This window comes from Ornithorhynchus anatinus, chromosome 8, assembly GCF_004115215.2.
Source record: "Ornithorhynchus anatinus isolate Pmale09 chromosome 8, mOrnAna1.pri.v4, whole genome shotgun sequence".
In the NCBI taxonomy this organism is placed as follows: Eukaryota; Metazoa; Chordata; class Mammalia; order Monotremata; family Ornithorhynchidae; genus Ornithorhynchus; species Ornithorhynchus anatinus.
Window position 1 is genome coordinate 36,211,042 of NC_041735.1, and position 20,942 is coordinate 36,231,983.

General features: G+C 42.5%; 1 protein-coding gene across 10 annotated transcripts in view; it reads right to left on the reverse strand.

Moving 5' to 3' along the window:
- Positions 1–20,942, reverse strand: part of TRAK1 (trafficking kinesin protein 1) — a 116,314-nt gene that overhangs the window by 51,280 nt on the left and 44,092 nt on the right. The window contains exon 1 of one of the 10 annotated variants that reach the window (XM_039912955.1): positions 13,397–13,565. The exons of the other annotated variants lie outside the window; for them this stretch is intronic. The gene's annotated coding sequence lies outside the window, so the exon portion shown is untranslated. Of the gene's footprint in view, positions 1–13,396; positions 13,566–20,942 lie in introns of those variants that run through there. 10 annotated transcript variants of the gene reach the window in all.

A 20,942-nucleotide genomic window follows, 5' to 3' on the forward strand; every position in this document is an offset into this window, starting at 1 on the left:
AAGAGTTAAAACATAAATGGAGGGTGATCTGAAAGTGACCCTAACATTTGGAAAACATTCTGCATAGAGTGCATCCAATATTATTTACTCAGTAAATTTACTTTTTTCAATGGGAAAATTGATCGGAGATTGGAAAAAAACATGGTTTTAATCTTAAAAAGGCTAGTTTCTTTAAATCAACTGGATTTCTTTGGCTGAATTTAGAGACAAGTGATCGACTTGCAGTGTCTGGCCTCCCTCCCCTCCAGCTTCTTTTGTGGACGTCATTTCCCTACAAAAAAAGGAAAGATGAAAGGGTGCATTCTGTCACTCACTTGAATTTAGTAAGTGGCCAGATTGACTACTGTACAATTAATGCTATTGTACACTCCCAAGTACCTAGGTCACTACTCTGCACAGAGTAAACACTCAATAAATACTATTGATTAGGGCTCTGCTCAATTTTTCTGAGTAGTCTGATGCAGAGATAGCTCATAGTAGGTAACAGGAGGACGTCCCTGACTCTAGCTGCAAAATGTTTAACTGAAATAAGATAGGATCCAGCTACATTTTTTATTATATGCAAGTGATGATATCAGAACAAAAAACTTGGGAGAAAGGTGAGCTAATGGAATTATCTGTAAACCTTGGAAGAAAGGGTGACCCTAAGGTTTCGAGTCCGACTCAAAGCGGAACACAAATGAAATGGGAAAAATAAAAGCCAAATATCATGCTTTTCCCACATTTTCCTTTCGAGCTGACTTTTTAGTTTAAAAATCTATCACCTTGTTGAATAAGAGTGACTATTCATGGGAACAAACTGTTTAAGGCATTTTGTTACTCTCTGGATTGTGGGCAGAGAATGTCTCTGTTAAATTGTTTAGTGTACTCCCCCCAGCACTTAGTACAGTGTTCTGTGCACAGTAAGTGCTAAATAAATACAATCGACTGCTTGATTGACCCACGATGGATGCTGAATTAAGGATAAATCAGAGGCCCTGCTTTTGGAAAGAGCAATATTCTGGGAATCGGGTGACCTGGGTTCTAGTTCTAGCTCTACCTGCAGCTGGCTCATTCATTCATTCAATCATATTTACTGGGCACATTACATGTGCAGAGCACTGTATTATGTGCTTAGGAGAGTTAAATATAACAAAAAACAGACACATTCCCTGCCACAAAGAGTTTACAGTCTAATGAGGGCAAAGACTAGACACGCTCCATGTAATGTGCTTTTGCCCACTTGCCCATTGTGCCCCAGAAGTCATTCATAATTCTTGAGCACTTACTGCATGTAGGGCACTGTGCTGAGTGCTTGGGAAAGTATACTATAACAATAAAACGGATACATTCACTGCCCACAACAAGCTTACAGTCTAGAGGGGATTGGGAGGTAATAATAATGATGGTATTTGTTAAGCATTTACCATGTGCCAAACGCTGTTCTAAGTGCTGGGGTAGATACCAGGTAATCAGGTTGTCCCACATGGGGCTCACAGTCTTAATCCCCATTTTACAAATGAGGTAACTGAGGCCCAGAGAAGTGAAGTGACTTGCCCAAAGTTACACAGTTGACAAGTGGCAGAGGCAGGATTAGAACACATGACCTCTGACTCCCAAGCCTGAGCTCTTTCCACTAAACCAGCACTGCTCAAGTCACTAGCACTACATTGATGATGATGATGATGATAGTATTTGTTAAGTGCTTACTATGTGCCGAGCACTATTTTAAGCAGTGGGATAGATACAAGGTTATCAAATTGTCCCACATGGGGCTCACAGTCTTAATCCCCATTTTACAGATGAGAGAGTAACTAAGGTACAGAGAAATTAAGTGGTGGGCCCAAAGTCACACAGCACAGAAGTAGCGGAACCAGGATTTGGACCCACATCCTCTCAGTCCCAAGCCCATGTTCTTTCCACTAAGCCACGCTGCCAATGCTTAACAAGTACCATGATTATCATTATTAAGCAAAATGAGGAAATCAGGCACAGTTCCCATCCCACATAGGGCTCCCAATTTTAAAAAGTAGGGAGAGCAGGTATTTTATCCACCCTTTTACACATGAGGGGACTAAGACTCAGAGATGTCAGCTGTGTGATTTTGGGCAAATCACTTAACCACTCTGTGCCTCAGTTACCTCATCTTTAAAATGGGGAGAAAGACTGTGAGCCCCACTTGGGACAACCTGATTACCTGTATCTATCCCAGTGCTTAGAACAGTGATTGGCACATAGAAAGCACTTGAATACCATCATTATTATTATTATATGTTAAGCGACTTGCCCAAGGTCACCCAGCAGGCTCATAGTAGAGCTGGGATTAGAACCAGAACTCTTAACCCTCATGCTCTTTCCACACATGGGACTATGGTCACATACCTAGTGTTTTCAAAATGACCACTAAGGAAAACAGTTCAAATTAAGAGCAGTCATCCCAGCAGAAAAGACATCTGGTGTATACACCAGGACTGGAGCGAGGAGCCTCAGATAATGCTTCCCTGCTTTGCCATGCAGTGGAGCAAAGGAATGACGTCACACAGCACACAAATCACGACATCATCAACTAACTTGAAAGGTGCAGCACATGTGGCCCTGAAGCCAGGCTTGAGTGGAGGAGAGAAAGAAGAGGAAACCCATGGAGACATGAAGGAAAGGAGTGAGGAAGAAAAAACAATAAACCAACTTTTAAAGAGTTTTTTTCTTTATGGGACTAAGCACTTACTTTCTCTCACATACTGTTCTACGTGCTGAGGTACACCCAAGTTAATTAGGTTGGATAGAGTTCCTGTCCTGCATGGGGCTCATAGGAGGAAGGACAGGCACAGAGAAGTTAAGCTATTTGTCCAAGGACACATAGCAAGCAACTGGCAGAGCTGGGATCAGAACCCAGGTTCTCTGACTCCCAGGCCTGTGGTCTTTCCATTGGGTCACACTGCTTCTGTTGTGTATGTTCCATGAACTCTGTCTATTCTTTGGAGTGGAATGTGAAGGAGAGACTGACCTGCCAAGTCACACAGTGATACGTGACTCTCTCAGTTCTTGTTGCTATTGTGTGTGAACAAGGCAACTTATCCCCGCCTTAGAAACGGAAATCATTTAAATAAAACAAAAACAACAGTCCAACATATCCACAGATATCTGGATTAGAGAAACCAACCACATACAAAGTCACCCTCTGTTGAAGTGAACTGCTTGTAAATTTCCTCCAAATTGCCCATCACCTTTGGACAGTGAGTTACCACATTATTATCTGGAGGCGTCAATGCCAACAGAGATACAAATGTCAGGAGGCAACTTGCCATAAAAACATGCAAGGTGACGCCTTTAAGAAATTTCCTTGAGAAAAGGGTGTGGAAGGGAAAGCAGGAAAACCAAATTCAAGAATGAAGGGGCCCATCTACAGAATTCTTAGGTAGGTGCTGGACTACAGTAAGTGAGCAAATGGGACTAAAAATCAAAGTTTCTTCTGGGAAGTAGCAATATGGATGACTCAAACCAACGCTCAAGGGAAGAAATAGATATGCAATGTGAATGTAAACAAATACAGGGAGAGAAGCAACCGAATAGAAGGGTTTCAAGAACAACTTGAAATTGACTAGCTCCAAAATCTAAGATTTGGGCATTAGAAGTAGAGACTGCGGCTAGAAGAAGTAAAGCCCAGGAAAACAGTACGGCAGAAGCCAGGATAAAGGTAGACAGGATAAAGGTGAGGTAGGCAAGAGAGGAAGTAGAAGGAGAGGTTCTTCGGGAAGTGGTGAAGAAGAGAAGTCATATAGATGATACTTCAGAAACTGGACATTCTAGAAATGTCCATCGATTCTCGCATTATCTTCACCAATCTACCTTTCATTTTATCATATAAAACTGAGTTCACTTTACTTGATCTTTTCTCAGAAGCCATGCCCAGTAGAAAGCACCTGGCTACTAGAGGAGCACAAAAGCAACAACTTTGCATTGTCAGCGAATAATCAATCAATCATCGATAAATAGATGATACCACCCTACAACTTCTAGAGATAACTATAGGCGGATGTATTCTTAAAGTAAATAAAATGAGGACATTAGCTTCCAGATTCCTGGAACAAAACAATAATTTCATTTCTACTTCTGTCAAAACGTTAGCAAAAAGGTAACTCCACCTCTCCAGCCTAAGTCACATATTCCTAAATCTAGAAAAGAGAAAACCTCATGAGTATTTACTGAGCACCAAAATGGGTGCAGAGTACTGAACTGAGACCTTGGAGAATGTTCAGTCAGTTCTCTGGATCTACCTTCACAACATCGCTAAAATCCACCTTTTCCTCTCCATCCAAACTGCTACTGGGCTAATTCAAGAACTTATCCTATCCTGACTTTATACTGCAGCTGCCTCCTTCACTAACCTCCCTGTTTCCTGTCTCTCCCTACCCGAGACCATACATCACTCTGCTCTATGGATCATTTTTCCAAAAAAAAAAAAAAAATCTAGTCCATGCTTCCTCAATCTTTAAGAATCCCCAGTGGCTACCTATCCACCTCAGCATGGGACAGAAATTCCTTACCTTAGGCTTTAAAGCATTCAATCACCTTGCCCACTTTTACCTCACCTTGCTGATTTCCTACTACAAGCCAGCCCACTCGCTTCACTCCTTTAACACCAACCTATTCACTGTATCTCATCTTCTCTATCTCTCCACTGGTCCCTCGTCCACCTCCTCCCTCTGCCCCGCAACTCCCTCCCTCTTCATATGACAGACCACCAGTTTATCCACCTTCAAAGTCCTATTAAAATATCTCCTCCAAGAGACTTTCCCCAACTAAATCCTTCTTTTCCTTACATCCTGTCCCTTCTGTAGCACCCTTGCACTTGGATCTGTAACCTTTCAACTCTTGATATTCATCCCATCCTCAGCCCCACAGCAATTATTTACATATCCACAATTTATATTTGTCTGTCTCCCCGTCTGTACTGTAAATTCTTTGTGGGCAGGGGTCACAGTTCTCAACCCTATTGTACTGTACTCTCCCAAATACCCAGTACAGTGCTCTGCACAGAGTAATCATTCAACCTTTTTTGTGGTATTTGTTAAGCTCATAATATGTTCCAGGCAGGGTACCAAGTGATGGGGTAGGTACAAACTAATTAGGTTGGACACAGCCCATAGTACACATGGGGCTCTGCATTCTTAATCTCAATTTTACAAATAAGGTAACCGAGACAAAGAGAATTTAAGGCTAGCGCAGGGTCACACACACACACATACACAGCAGACAAGTGGTGGAGCCTGGATTAGAACCCAGATCCTTCTGACATGCTGACAACCTCCAGACTTCCATAAGCAGGGCCTGGATTGGTTGACACTTCACCCCTTAGTGCCTTGATTTCTCCATCTGCAAAAGTCTACACCCCTCCTCCCAAAACACCCACTGCCACACACCCACTTCTCCTCTTCCACCCCACCCATCTAACCCTCCAATCTAGCTTCTGAAGGTGTCAGGAGGATTGATGGCAGTGCCTGTCCATACTTGGGCTATCTGTACCCACTTATGATGTGTCTGAGAAAGAAAGGTTTCTGTACTCTTGCGGAGATAACCTCCCAACAAGATTCATTTCTTCTGTAAATCACCTGAAAGTGATCTATTATCTATCCTGCTGGGTATTCTTTCCCTCAGAAGCAGAATGAAAGAGCATGGGGCTGGGAGTCAGAGGATCTGAGTTCTAATTCTGCTTCTGCCAACTGTTTGTTGTGTGACCTTGGGCACGTCACAACTTCTCTTTGCCTTCCTCAACTCTAAAATGGGGATTCAATCCTCCTCCCTCCGACTTAGACTGCGAGCCCTATGTGAGACAGAGACTGTGTCCAGCCTGATAAACTCGTACCTATCCCAGTGCTTAAGAAAGTGTTTGACACATATTAAGCACTTAAATACCATTTTAAAAGAAAAAGGAAAATAAAAAACCTTAGCGATCCAGGGATTGGCAGATCTGTGGAATCAGCCTTGGTCACAGAGGCAGGCAAGTTGGCTGTTTTCAGAACCAATCTTCACCAGACAACTTCGAGGACAGCCTACCACACATACCCTGAGTGTCCAGTGTGGTCCAATTCTATTCAGGACCAGACAGAATCTCTTCTTTCCATCATCCTCCCTCCCTCTCTATAGCATTTTCCAGAACTTTTTCCCAAAACCAGGGTTTGTTAATCCATAATAGTTTCTTCTGTGGCCTGAAGCATGACCCAGGGACTTCTCTGATTCTCAAAATGACTAGGGTGGATAGGCCAGCCAGTCACAGCTGGAGATTTCCTTTCTCCATTGGTTATTTTTAATAATAATAATAATCGTATTTGTTAAGCAGTTGTTATGTGCCAGGCACTGTACTAAGCACCGGGGTGGATACAAGCAAATCGAGTTGATCGCAGTCCCTGGCCCACGTGGGGCTCACAGTCTCAATCCCCATTTTACAGATGAGGGAACTGAGGCACAGCAGAAAAGTGGCAGAGCTGGGATTAGAATGCAGGTCCTTCTGACTCCCAGGTCCATGTTCTATCCACTAGGCTATGCTGCTGCTTCTTATGCACCATTTATCTAACCTCTTAGATTGCACTCTTCTTGAGAGAGCGCAGAGGCCCTCTGTTGAGTGTTCCACAGTGCTTAGTTAACTGTTTTGCACTTAGTAGGGGCTCCGTGAATACTATTGCCTAAATGTTAGCCCTCTGTCCTTTCCATTCTATCACACACACTGATTTTCTGATGAAAGTAGTAATTCATTCTTCAGCTCCCAGCAATTGTCGTAGCTAGTCATTAATTTCACTGTGAAATATTCCATCTCTTTGTAACCAGTGGCCGGTGTAGTGGATAGAGCCTGGGTCTGGGAGTCAGAGGGACATGGGTTCTAGTCCCGACTTTGCCACTTTTCTGCTGTGCGACCTTGGGCAAGCCACAATTTTTCTGTGCCTCAGTTACCTCATCTGTAAAATGGGATTAAGACTGTGAGCTCCATGTGGGACATGGACTGTGTCCAACCTGATTAGTTTGTATCTCTCCCAGTGCTTTGTACCATGCCTGGCACATACTAAGCACTTAACAAATATCATAAAAAAAACACCACCACGTGCTTATCAGGAAGTAATGCAAACGTGACAGTGAAATAGCTAAGTAATTGAACACACAAATAAAAGTGCAGATTCAATCTTTCAGATAGTCATGATTCTGATGTAGGGCTTGTCCAAGGTCATACAGCCACACTAATTAGCCAAATCCCAACTTCTCTGTTCCATGGTCCCCTCATCTGTTAAATGGGAATCATTATCCCTTGTCCCTCCCCACCTATCAGATGATCTATGTGAAAGGACAAAGAGGTCTTCGAAAGACAGGTCCCAAATAAATCAAAGGTATTATACTGTGACAAAAAAAAAACACTTGCACCTATTAGGTTATAAGATTCAGGTTCCTACAACCAGATAATGCTCTGTTAGCATTCTATTTAGGCAAGTCTTTGCCAGGCACGTACAAATGTCCATTTAATACAGTGGTTTCCAGCCTGCATCACTCTCTGATTAGTGCTACTTGGTAGAATCCATTAGTGGTGGGGTAAAGACAAGGAGGATCAAAGGACAGGGCATTGTAACATGAAACCTTGTAGAATTATCAAACATGTTTTTTTCAAACTTGGAGATCAGCTGCATTTACTCAACAGGGCTTCAGAGGCAGGCAATGGAGTGTGAGAACACAAACCCACGTTCCTAGAAATAATGGATAAGGTCAAAACCGTGTTCAGCTGTGTGTTGCCAAATCTGAAGAACTAAAAAAAAAAAATCACTTGGCCAGGAATTTTGATAAATATCACTGTTGTTGTTAATGGAAAAAAAACACCCAACCAGCACCAACTACCATATTTTTGTTTCATAGTTAAGGAGCATGGGAACTGGTTTAAAAAATGAACACGAAAATCATCATCAAGCCTCACCTTGATATATACAAATCTTGTGTACAACAGAAGCCTGTGCGCTTCTGCACCTTAAAGAAAAAGATAGTAGCAATACATGTGTGGACGGGCAGAAGGACATGGATGGGAAGGGCTGAAAAGAACGGATAAACCAAACACCGGCACACCTTACTGCTTAAATATATGGCAGGTGAATACATTTAAAGAGAAACTGCATATGCCCAATAAACAAATGCTGGCAAGCACACACCCCTGTTCTGCAACCTAACAGAGGAACAGGAAGTAAGACTTTCTTTCTCTATGAAAATAGCAACACAATATACAATGGGGTTTGAACAGCCCCCAGTTCTGTTCCATGGAATTCCGATCCAACTGAAGGAATGGTCGCAGGACTACTCAAGGGCAGAAAGAGATTCCTAGGATAGAACCAACCTGCTGTCTTAAGAACAGGAAGCACCTTGGTCTAGTGGAAAGAGCACAGGCTTAGGAGTTAGAGGATCTAGGTTCTAATCCTGGCTCCACCTCTTGTCTGCTGTGTGACCTTGGGGAAGTCACGTAACTTCTCTATGCCAGTTTCCTCATCTGTAAAATGGGAATTTAATAGCTAATCTCCTCCTACTGACACTGGGAGCCTCATGTGGATCAGGGATGGCGCCTGACTCAATTATCTTGTATCTTCCCCAGTGATTAACAGAGTTCTTGGCACATTAAAGTGCTTAACAAACATTAAAAATGACTTAATATTAACTAGAAAGCCTCTCCGGCATTATCCTTTCTAGGATAGAATCTCCACCCTCTCCTGCTTTGTTCTTCCTTTAGACATGGCTTACCTAAACCATAACAGGCAAGTAGGGGATTTCCTAAAAGATAGCCTGCAGAAAGCAAATACTGTAAAAGGATTACCACAGACTAAAACACAGGCTGACAACTTCGTTGGTAATATGAGAACAAGAAGCAGGAAGATTTAGGTAGCTGAGCCTGGTCCTCGATAGAAGTCTTTCCCTCCTCCTACTGTTAGCTGCAAGCAGTGAAACTGACCAACCTTCCTCGCTCCATCAGTAATTTTGCATTTCCTTAAAGATATGTGGAACCCAAGTTAACTTGAGCCCAGTGGCAACCATCTTTGAGAGCCACAGGTGACATTCAAAGTCCCTAGAGTCCAATAATTGAATAGGAGCAATCCACAACAATGTTCCCTTTGACAGCCAGGAAACAGCAAGTACTATATTGCTACATGTAATATCACTAGCTCGTGTTGCTCATAGTTACCCCATCCTCAGAACAGTTGGTGGGTTTATGTCAGAAGGAGGAAAGTGGGTGCAGAAAGGAAGAATCACCACTATTCATCTAATTTAGCTTATAAAATGCTACCAGCATCAAAGGTCAAAAATACCCTGTGGTTTACTGACCTGCACTCTTAGAGATGCATACTCTGAACATTTTTAAAAATTTGGCCATTGCATCTCTTTTCTCTTCATTTGAGGCCATGAATAAAATGGCAAAATAGATACTCTAATTTTGGAATTAAGCAAGTGAGTTCAGTTTCTACCATTCAACCCGCTTCACACTGCACTCAAAGTCAGTCTTTACAAAATTGGCTGAAGACTGGGGGTGAAAGTACCCCAAATCCCTTCTCTAAAAATATTCTTTTCCCCTTATAAATTTAAGTACGATGGGGGCCTGGGACTGGTCCCAAATCTTGAAGAAGGTGATATCTGACATCATAAAAAGCCATTCTAAATGCTGACCCTATGGCAGTCACATCCACATCATCAGATAAAAGGTTGACAGTCTAAGAAGTCTCTATACCAGCGGGATAACTCCAAGATTAAGTAAGGAAATGGGGAAAATGACCCAGATTCTTGATTCTCTTTATTTTCCCCTAGAGATGGTCTACGACTGGCCACCCTTGAGAATACCAGACACAGTGGGCAGTTTAACGCCTCAATAGATGCATTTCTTCTTTCTCCCTTTGTTACACCTACCCACTATGGCTTCTCTTCCCTGCTTTGGGCTACTGAATGAATACAGGCTGTGAAGACTATAGTTGCTACAGCCTCTATCAAAGCCTAGAACTGGTTAGTAGTCACTGTAAGGTTACAAACAAGAAAAAAAAATCAGTTGCCTTGGTAATTCTTTTCGACCTCTAGGAACTGTTTTATTTATACTCCCTGACACGCTTAACTCCAGAACCTAGACAGCAGCTCAGTGTGAATGGCCAATGTAATCTGTTAACCCAATTACTTAGCCTGTTCATTCCAACGTACTCTCCCAAGTGCTTAGTACAGTGCTTTGCACAAAGTGCTCAATAAATACAACTGAATGAATGAATGTGTAACTGGCCAAAGGACCCTTTTCCCCAGGAAATTTGGCCTTTCCTTAATATAACTAATAATGTTGAAGCCTTTCACTCTTTAGACCTGGCCACTGTTGCCATAAATAAAGGCTAGAGCTGTCCAGTTTCCATTGTCTCATAGGGAAATGACTCTCTGAGGGAGCTGAAATTGGCAATTATGCATTTTCCCACCTAAAGATGGGCATAGTGAAAGAAATAATCAACTGAACTGAAATTGTATTTTTTTCCACCAAGATCCCAAGTAAATGCAAAATACTTTAGCGACACATGCCAATTTTTTTTTTTAAAAAAGAGAGATCACTTCCACATGTCTTACTGAACTCTACAGTGGCTATGTATTCCATAGCTCTGGTGACCCAAGACATTACCTCTTTGACGAGAACATTCGCTGTATACAATATTGTTCAGTCTCCTTCAAAATAAAACAGTGTTACTCCATCCCCAAGGCCCATATGGAGAGTTTCTCACAGTTAATAGCATCACCTTTGAATACAAAGGTGAGATTATATATTTTTTAAAATATATATACTATGCATATGTATTTATATAAATATATATGCATGTATATATAGAGAGAGAGAAAGAGAGAGAGAGGACAGAGGAAAAGGAGAGGAGATGATGAAGGGGAGGAGTGAAAAGGGAGGGAAAGAAGGAGGCCTCATGATTCACTTTTACAGGCCAGAGGGAAGGAATATTATTGCGAAAAACACAAACCCTGGCCCCACCGCAAGCCCTCAACAAAAAGGCCCCCGAAAAGAATCTTTGACTATGAGGAGTCGATGGGAATATCCTTATTTTTTTTGGACTGAATCAATCTGTGATGGTGAGGAGTGACATTCTAGTTCCTACAGAACCCTAATTCCCAAACCTGATTATTTCTACTTCTTCTTCTTGGAATGCTTTGCTAGCATGCTTCTAGGCTAGGAACAAAGCCCTGAGTTCCTCCTCATGTTTCTCAGCCTTGTCATACCTGGTGTCGAAAACACACTTGGCTTCTGATAATCTGACAAGAACCCAAGTGAGTTAAATGGAGTATAGTGGCATCTGGTAACAGTCCTCAGACAGTGGGGTGACGGCTCGCTCAATTTTCAATGACAAAAGGTCTCTCTCTCTCTGGGGCAAACTAGTCCTCCTGTTCTTTGACTAATCCCATCCTCTGGCACCACCAGGCCATCCCACCCTTCAATGCAAAGACACCTGCAGGGAGGGAATGAAGAGCGAAGGACAGGGAGAAAGGAGAATTGTTGTTGGGAGAAGAAGAATTAGAGAAGCCAGTGTGGCCTTGAAGATAAGAGCACTGATTCTAATCCCAACTCTGCCACTTGTCTGCTGAATGACCTTGGGCAAATCACTTCACTTCTCTGTGCCTCAGTTACCTCATCTGTTAAACGGCGACTGACACTAATGACCCCACATGGGACAAAGACGGTGTCCAACTTGACCGACTTGTACCTTCGCCCAGTGTCTGGCACATAGTAAGCATTCAACAAATGCCATTAAAAAAATAAGGAATATACCTAAACAGTGGGAAGACATCCCGACAAGTCTTAAGGAAACGTAAGAGGATGGAGAAAAGAGGGAAGGGGAGAAGAAGACATTCAGTGAAGAGTAAGAATATGGGAGAAAGTAGCAAAAATACTATTACTGCAATACAGATTTGGTATAAATTCGACAGCTTTGCTACAGCTCCTTTCTTCCAAATAACCTCAATGCTTAGATAGAGAAGGGTGGGCAGGGCATCATCCCCATTTCATAGAGGCGGGAAACAGGGCAGAAGTGTTCAGTGACTTAGCCGAATCCAGAGAAAGTCAGAATTCAAGCTAATTCCATGACTTCTGATCTTTCAGAACCAGCCACTGGAACTTTGGCATAACTGCTTTATGCAAGGTTGTCACTGGCTTAATTTCAGGTGAAATCCCAAGCACTGTACACATAAGATTGTCAAGAACATTTGATTTTTTTTTTCCTGTTTTGAGGATGAGAGAGCTGGGAGATGGACAAGAGAGCAGAATAACCTTGAAACTGCATGCCACCAATGACCTGTTAGGGTAAGTGAATTTACACAGACTTCTTTTTATTTTAAACCAAGCAGGTGTGATTTTTTGGAATATTTCCCATGCCGTAAGTATAAACGTATGAAACACTTTTTGGGGTCCAGGAAATCTTTTTGAAGTTTCGTTCAGTGTAGAAATTCTACAACTTAGAGTGAAACTAGTCTTTGCCAGAGCATGCAATCTTCCAGCCTAGGACTTTTGTTTGGAAAAGATTTCTTCCACGTGTTAAGAGCCAGTATACAATAAGGGCTCAATAAGTAAAATTGATTGATATAGTCAAATCTGAACTATCATAATTTCCAGTACAGAAATCACCTTTTCGCTTACATAAAACTCTGACTCTTAACCAAAACCCCTGTCTTTGGGCATGTCTTGAGACTTGGGGGGTGGAACTGTTCTTTCCTTTCCCGAGACCTCCAGGCTTAAGCGCTTCCCAGCGCCAGGAGGAAATTCCAGGCTCCAAACACGGGTTTCCTCTGCATGGTGCAGCATTGAGGACTGAGGTTTTCATCTCGGATCACATCCTTTCATTGCCACTCTCCTCTCCTGCACCAGCATTTTTCCCTTTCCAATCTATCAAATGGCATCCTTAAAATAGGCATCGAAATTTTAAGAATTTACTGAAAATATAAAACACAACATTTAAGACAGGATGCCCCTGGTTGTTCGATTGGAAGGATGGGTAGCAGGAAAGAAAACAGGTTCACATTTATGAAATGACCCACGCAGACACCCTTCTATTCTTTAAAGATTAGAAAATCCAGCTCACTGTAGTCCATGATCGCTTACCCTGATGCAGTGAGAATCATACAAACCCTAATGTTTATTTTTAAAAAGCATTAAAGAATTCCCGAGTGTTTAAAACAGGAAACTAGGTCTCCATTGTTCCTTGTTGAGAAAACACAACTTGGAAAAGATAGATGCAAATCAAGAGAAATAAGCAGGTGCTGCGTGCCTTTCAAACTCGCAGGGGCTAAACTCCCAAGAGCCAGCAAAGACCCTGGTGGTTCACCCCGATTTGGCGAAACGGCATCCGAACCTGCTTTCCTTAGCGCCGAGAAAAGGGAGGATAAAATTTACCCTCTTCCAAGAAGTCCAGCTTTCAGTGGTAAACACTGCAAGTTTTCCGGCTGTTCATTCTCATAGTCGAACTCGAAACACGTCCTCTTCATTTTTCATTTTCTTTAAATGACATCGCTGAAGTCACGTCCAAAGCCAGGACATTATCTTATACCCTACGGAGAGGGGTGACCCCCCGGATACTCCTCTTCGGCCATGACCCGAGAATCTTCCCACAGCCCGGATATCATCACCGGTAGCTAGCATGCCTCAACTAAACCCTTGGGTGCTTACTTGTGTATAGAACCATTAACACTACAACTCAGCAGAGGAGGGGACAGGACGAGGAAGAGGAAGGAGGTGGAAGGGGTGGCTGGAAGGAATGAGGAAAAAGAAGGAGAAGAATCACCTCCTCCAAGATTTCTTATAAAAGAATGGTTCCACCACACTCAGTGCTGGTTTTCAGGCGCACATTTTTAAAACCAACAAAAGTTTTGTTCATTTTAAAGCCTTCCACATCCGGTTTACTGTCACCACACCCTCTCTCCCCCTGTGAGCCACCTAGAATGGTAGCTTCCTCCGAGTTTCATAGCAACTGCACGCGGAAATGCAGACCGATACTTAAATTACTACACACCTGTTGAAGGGCGGAGAGCCAGCTGGCAGGTTACGTGTTGTAAATTATTGCCTAACCGACAGAAACCACAGATTTCCAAGGAAGTGTGCCTGAATCTTCATTTTGGAATTTAAGCAATCTGATTTTGGGGAACAGTCACAGAGGACACAGGGTGCAAAGGATCAAGTCTTTAGTTTTGCCTTCTAACCTAAAATTTAAAAATGGAGCAACTGAAGAAACTCCGACTCTATCTTAGCTGAACTTGATCCCATCATTTTCCTGCGACTTATGTTGCAACTGCCTCATTTGTCCATTTTTTTCTACACTACCCCTGGGATGGCCATGACCTCGAATCTTTTTGCTCCTCTCTCTGACTCTATTTCAAAAGACGGCCCTGGGATTAAAGCACCAAAATCATGTGAGTTTTATCTAGTACCAGAAGAAAATGAATGGCATGGCCAAGAGGGGCCTCTGTCAAACAAAAGCCAAACCAACTTCCACTCCCCACCAAACACCCTGTACTTCAAATCCCTTTAGTTTAATTGAACCACCCTTTCTAAGCTTCCATTCAACAACATTTCCCCTGGACAGCAGGAGCTTTAATTAAATGGATGGAAAGCCACTGAAACTCAAAAGAAAATCCCAAACTGATATTGTATATTATGAATTCTTTAAAGCTATTCTCTTTCGTGAGTCACAGCGGATGGACACCGTCCTAACGGTGTTACCCTAAAGGGGCCCATTTTCACAACTTTAAGGAGGGATAATAGGATCATCAACAGCTTGAACTCCACTAGAATCCTCTAGTCACCAAGATGGAATAATCTTACAAAAGGCCAAAACCACGTGACCATAAAGAAACTAGAAATGATGACAGTTTTTCAAAACTATAAAAATTTACAAAGGCTTTCAAATGATTCCTTTTAACTAGAAAAATCAGCCTGTAACACAACCGTTTCTGCTAAATGTTTAATGCTACAGGCATTTGATGAGTTGATTTTTTTTTGTAACGGAATATAAGAGTCATTGTGGAACAATTCAGTGTACTTATATTTCACCAGACTATCGAGACCAAAGCATTCTAAAGAGTTTCTGGAGGAAAATAAAACAGCAAGGACCTTAATGACTTCTTCGTAGGAGATAAAGAGCAAAACACTTTTCAAAAACAGTGCAAGTACAGGTAACCATGCTTTATTTTTGAACGTAACACTACTGCTGGAAAGATCCTATCCATATGTGCGAGGATGGCTAGAAAGACGGATACATGACCGGCACATCCTGCCACTCTATCTTACTTAATAAACCCTCACTGCATCGTCGGGTTGTTCAGTATAAGGGCTTTTCTGTTTTGGAGGCTGCCTCTTTGTATCCTGATTGTCTCAAAACTTTTTCTCAAGGAGAACAACCTCTCTCCTGATTACTGTAAGCTAGGCTGGTCTATCCCCTGCAGTGGTCTCCCTGCAGTCTGCTGTATAACCACACTTTTTCAGACTGAACTTCACTGTACTTATACTATTTACTCTGCCCTGCGGCCTTGCATGTGCCTCAGTTCAGTTCACTTGAGCCGGCGAGTTTAGAAATCCCTGGGTCTACATAGGAATTTCTGCCCAATCAGGAACCTGCTCTAGCTTCTCTAAGTGAAAAGCGTTGGAAAAACAGACTCAAGGAGGAGCATACAGCAAGGGAAAGGTAGAGAAATTTGGGTGTGCGGAGCTAGCTGTTTCAGAGGTTCTTCAGCCTTCCTTACTCCATTCAATAAGGAGAACATGCACAGCAGCATGGTGTAGCAGAGTAGCATGGCGTAGTGGGTAGAGCATAGGCCTGGAAGTCAGAGGGACATGGGTTCTAGTCCCGACTTTGCCACATGTCTACTGTATGACCTTGGGCAAGTCACTTAACTTCTCTGTGCCTCAGTTCCCTCATTCGTAAAATGGGGACTGAGAATGTGAGCCCCACATGGGACAGGGACTGTGTCCAACCCGATTTGCTTGTGTCCAACCCAGCACTTAGTATAGTCCTTGGCACATAGTAAGCACTTAACCAATACCACAGTTATTATTATTATGCCTCCCACCCCAATGACAGCTCTCTTTGACCACACTTTAATTCCTCATGCCTGTTCTGCAGCACAAATCCCTGCTTCCTCCTGCCTTCCCTAGCTCGCCCTCCCACCAATCACTTCCACTGTCATACCTACCATCCCAGGTGAGTCCTCTCCCTCCTCCTTGAATGGGGGCATTCGTTGTCCATGTATAATAAGGGCAATGATTGCATACCTTTGGATCAATAGAATGGGTGCAAATTTTAGTCCCTGAACTGACTCACACTAAGATTTACCCATGGCAATAAAATACTCTCCCTCTTTCCTGTAATTATTTTATTGTTGGTTATGATCACTAAGTAAAAGCCTTGGTAAAAACCTAGAAACAAACTAGGTCTTCTATTGATCACGTGGAAAGAATGACATGGTATGCTAAGCTATAAAAAAGACTGACTTAACAGCTGACCATATACATACAGGCCATTCAGTGTGTACTGTCTCTGAGTCTGATGAAGCAAGGCTAGGGAATAACAACAATAACCCAATAGAACAATAGTTGGTGCAGATACTGGCTTCTCATACAGAGGAGTTCTAGAAAAAGTGTTAGACACATAAGGAGAAATCCAATATACTTTCTCCAGAAATCCTAATAGGGGCAGATTCGGTCTAAAACATGCCATTCTTTTTTAATAGTATTTGTTAAGCACCAACTAGCGTGGCCTAGAGGAAAGAATATGGGCCTGGGAGTCAGAAGGACCTGGATTCTAATCCCTGCTCTGCCACTTGTCTGCTGTGTGACCTTGGGAAAGTCACTTAACTTCTCCGTGTCTCAGTCCCCTCATCTGTGCCAGAACAATGCTGAGCACATAATAAGCACTTAACAAATATCACAATTGTGCCAGGCACTGTACTAAGCACAGAGGTAGAAACAAGCTAATCAGGCTGGACATAATACTGACATTTGAGGTGTATGACTGCTGCATTCCAAAGCCACTTATCTACTTCTGTTTATTAGACAAAGAGTGACAGCATGTTAAGATTCTGTATCATCAGATTTACCCCTTCAAAAGTTATGTGAATGACAGGCTACCTTAGCTGGATTAAAAATCAACTACTGTTAGCTGTAATGATAATAGAGCCTTCAATGGCCTCAGTCTTATAATAACAATAATAATAATAATAATGGTATTTATTAAGCATCTACTGTGGAGCAAGCACTGGACTTACTAAGTGCTTGGGAAGAAACAGGATAATCAAGTCGGACGCAGGGCCTGTCCAATGAGGGGCTCATGGTCTAAGGGGGAGGGAGAGCAGGTACTGATTAAGAGTTCATGGGACCAAGAGATTGGGTGAAGGAAATGATGGCCTGCATGTCAGAAGGACCTGGTTCTAATCCTGGCTCTGTCACTTGTCTTCTGTGTGAACCTGGGCAAATTCACTTCACTTTCATTCATATAATAGTATTAATTGAGTGCTTACTATGTGCAGAGCACTGTACTAAGCGCTTGGAATGTACAATTCAGCAACAGATAGAGACAATCCTTGCCCAGTGATGGGCTCGAAGTCTAAACGGGGGAGATAGACTGCAACGCAAACATTACAAAAAAAAAAACAAACTAGACATCATCATCAAAATAGAATCAAGGAGATGTTCACCTCAATAACAAAATAAACAGGGTAATAAATAATGTATATAAATGAGCACAGGGCTGAGGGGAGGGGAAGGGGAAGAGCAGAGGGTGGAGGGGGAGGAAAGGGGGAGCAGAGGGAAAGGGGGGCTCAGTCTGGGAAGGCCTCCTGGAGGAGGTGAACTCTCAGGAGGGCTTTGAAGAGGGGAAGAGAGTCAGTTTGGCGGATGTGAGGAGGGAGGGAGTTCCAGGACAGCGGTAGGACGTGGGCCAGGGGTCAACAGCGGGACAGGCGCGAATGGGGGACCGTGAAGAGGTTCACTTCTCTGTGCCTCAATGACCTCATCAGTAAAATCAGGATTAAGATCATGAGCCCCATGTGGGACATGGACTGTGTCCAACCTGATTAACTTGTATCTCCCCCAGCACTTAGAACAGTGCTTGATGAGTAGTAAGTGCTTAAAAATACTATTATTACTATTATTATTGCTTTATTAAAGAGAGTGTTTTGCTCAGTCACTCGTCCTCTCTCACCCAGGCCCAGGCCTCTTCCACACAAAGGATATTTTTTGTCTTCTACTTGGAGGACTCATTTATGAAGTGACCTCCCCCCCACCCCTTGAATAGTTCCAATGCTGCGCTGGAGCATAATAACCCAGCAGGCAGTTGCCTTGGTAGCTCTTTTGGTCTCTGCTGCCCACATCAGCCAGATAGTTTTCATGATTTCTGCTGGCCTTTTCACCTTGCAGAATTCCCTAGGTGGTTCTTTATTTTAATGTCTACCACCCCCTGTAGACTGTAAACTCCTTTTGGATAGGGATCATGTCTACCAACCCTAATATATTCATATTTTAAATGGTATTTATTGAGCGCTATATGCCAGGTACTACAGTAAGCACTGGAGTAGATACAAGATAATCAGGTTGGACACCATCCCTGTCCCACATAGGGCTCAGTGTCTTAGTCCACATTTTACAGATGAGGCAAATGAGGCATAGAGAAGTTAGGAGATTTGCCCTCATTGTCTCTAGGCTGTTAGCTCGTTGTGGGCAGGAATGCATCTGTTGTTATATTGTACTCTCCCAAGTGCTTAGTACAGTGCTTTGCACATAGTAAACGCTCAGTAAATTAATTCATTCAATAGTATTTATTGAGCTCTTACTATGTGAAGTGCACTGTATTAACCGCTTGGAATATACAAATACGACCGAATGAATGAAAGTGGTGGAGCTGGGATTGGAGCCCAGGTCCTCTGACTCCCAGGTCCATGCTATTTCCACTAGTGGCTTTTATTACACTGTGCTTTCCCAAGTGCTTAATAAAGTGCTTTGCACACAATAAGTGTTCAATAAATACCACTGACTGATTGACTGGAAGTCTGATGATCTCACCTCAGCAGGCATTCCCTTAGTTGCAGAGCTGGGACTAGAAGCTAGTCTTTTTAAGAAAATGACATTTGCCAAGCCCTACGTGCCAGGCACTGTACAAACTGCTGTGGTACATACAAGATAATCAGGTTGGAAATAGTTCCTGTTCCACATAGGGTTCACAGTCTTAATCCCCATTTTTCAGATTAGGTAACTGAGGCACAGAGAAGTGAAGTGACTTGCTCATGGTCACTACAGTAGACAAGTAGAGGAACAAGGATAAGAACCCAGGGTCTCTGTCTCTTGGTTCCTGAGCAGCAGGGTTTTGCTGTAATAATGGCTCTATAAAAAAGGTATCCATTATTTCATTTGTCTGTGGCAAAATATAGGTGGACAGGTCCCATAGGAAGATGTGCAGAATACATGTCTGCAAAGCATTCTGGAGTCTTCAAAATCTGCTACATTCAGAGAGCTGTTCCTTTCTATTTGGAGGACTTAACAAAACCTAATCAGAGGAGCCTGGAAGAAGAGGGAAGAGGAAATTAATCTTTATAATCTGCATCCGGAGAGTCTAAAAAGTACCTACGAGAATATGAAGCACACCATTTCCTTCAAGGACAAAAATCAGAAAATTCCAAAACTAATCAAAGTGTCTTTTTTCATGACCATCACCAGTGTCCAAAATCAATCTCCAAAGGGGATGTGTGGCACACGCTGGCACCACACACTGGCATCACAACACACGCATAGCCTGAAATCAAGCTCCGCTAGAAATGTGCAGGGGCTTAATCACAGCTGTTGCTGCAGGTAGCTGCCTCTTTTTCTGCCCAATTCCTTACCCCGCTGTTTGTATCTTCCATATAAATTAAGCAATTAACCTTATCAAAAGTGTAAGAGAGTCTCTCTTGCTAAAGAATTAGGGAAAAGTACTGTGAAAGGAAGCCTTGCCTTAACTACCCCCTTATCTGTTGGCATATTTCCCTGGGCACCAGGGCTGCTTTGGGACTGTTTATACAGATTGTTTTTTTCAATTTTCCCTCTCAAAAAAAAAAAGCCCTCTTCCCAAAATTGCAAAAACTATAAACACAGCCTCAATTTAACAAAGTTCTGTTTCAAAGACAGAATGGAAACTCGATTTCGTTGTCATTGAGATTTTTAAAATTACAAACTTCCTGCCATCTCAAAGTATTTCTGCTACTAATTATCTATTACTTTGAAAGCCCGTCATACGGCAGGGACTGTCTCTATCTGTTGCCGATTTGTTCATTCCAAGCGCTTAGTACAGTGCTCTGCACATAGTAAGCGCTCAATAAATACTATTGAATGAATGAATTACTTTCAAAGAATACCCCAAGTTAGATTGTAAACTCTCACTACTTTATTGTATTCACCCAAGTGTTTAGTACAGTGCTCTGCATACAGCAAGAGCTCAGTAAATACCACTAACTGATTGCTTGCTCTTCTACGAATTAGTATTCGTCAATATTTATTTTGCAATCCAAATAAATCAGAATTTTAACACACCTCAAGTGATTTCTTTTTGGGGGGAAATACCAGGTAATAACAGCCCCAATACCTTCTGGAAATACATTTTGATTTACCTTGTGAGAGCAATGTTTCAAATTCTGGAAGCAGGGTGGCACAGTGGATAGAGCACAGGCCTAGGGGAGGAGGATCCTGGGTTCTAATCCCAGTTTTGCCACTTGTCTGCTGTATGACCTTCAGCAAATCACTTAACTTATCTGTGCCTCAGTAACCTCACCCGTGAAATGGGGATTAAGACTGTGAGCCCTATGTGGGACATGGACTAAGACCAACTTGATTTGCTCTGTTTCTTTCTGGCCACTTAGTACAGTGCCTGACATAGTAAACACTTAACGAATACCACTAAAAAAATTCATTAAAAAGTTCCACT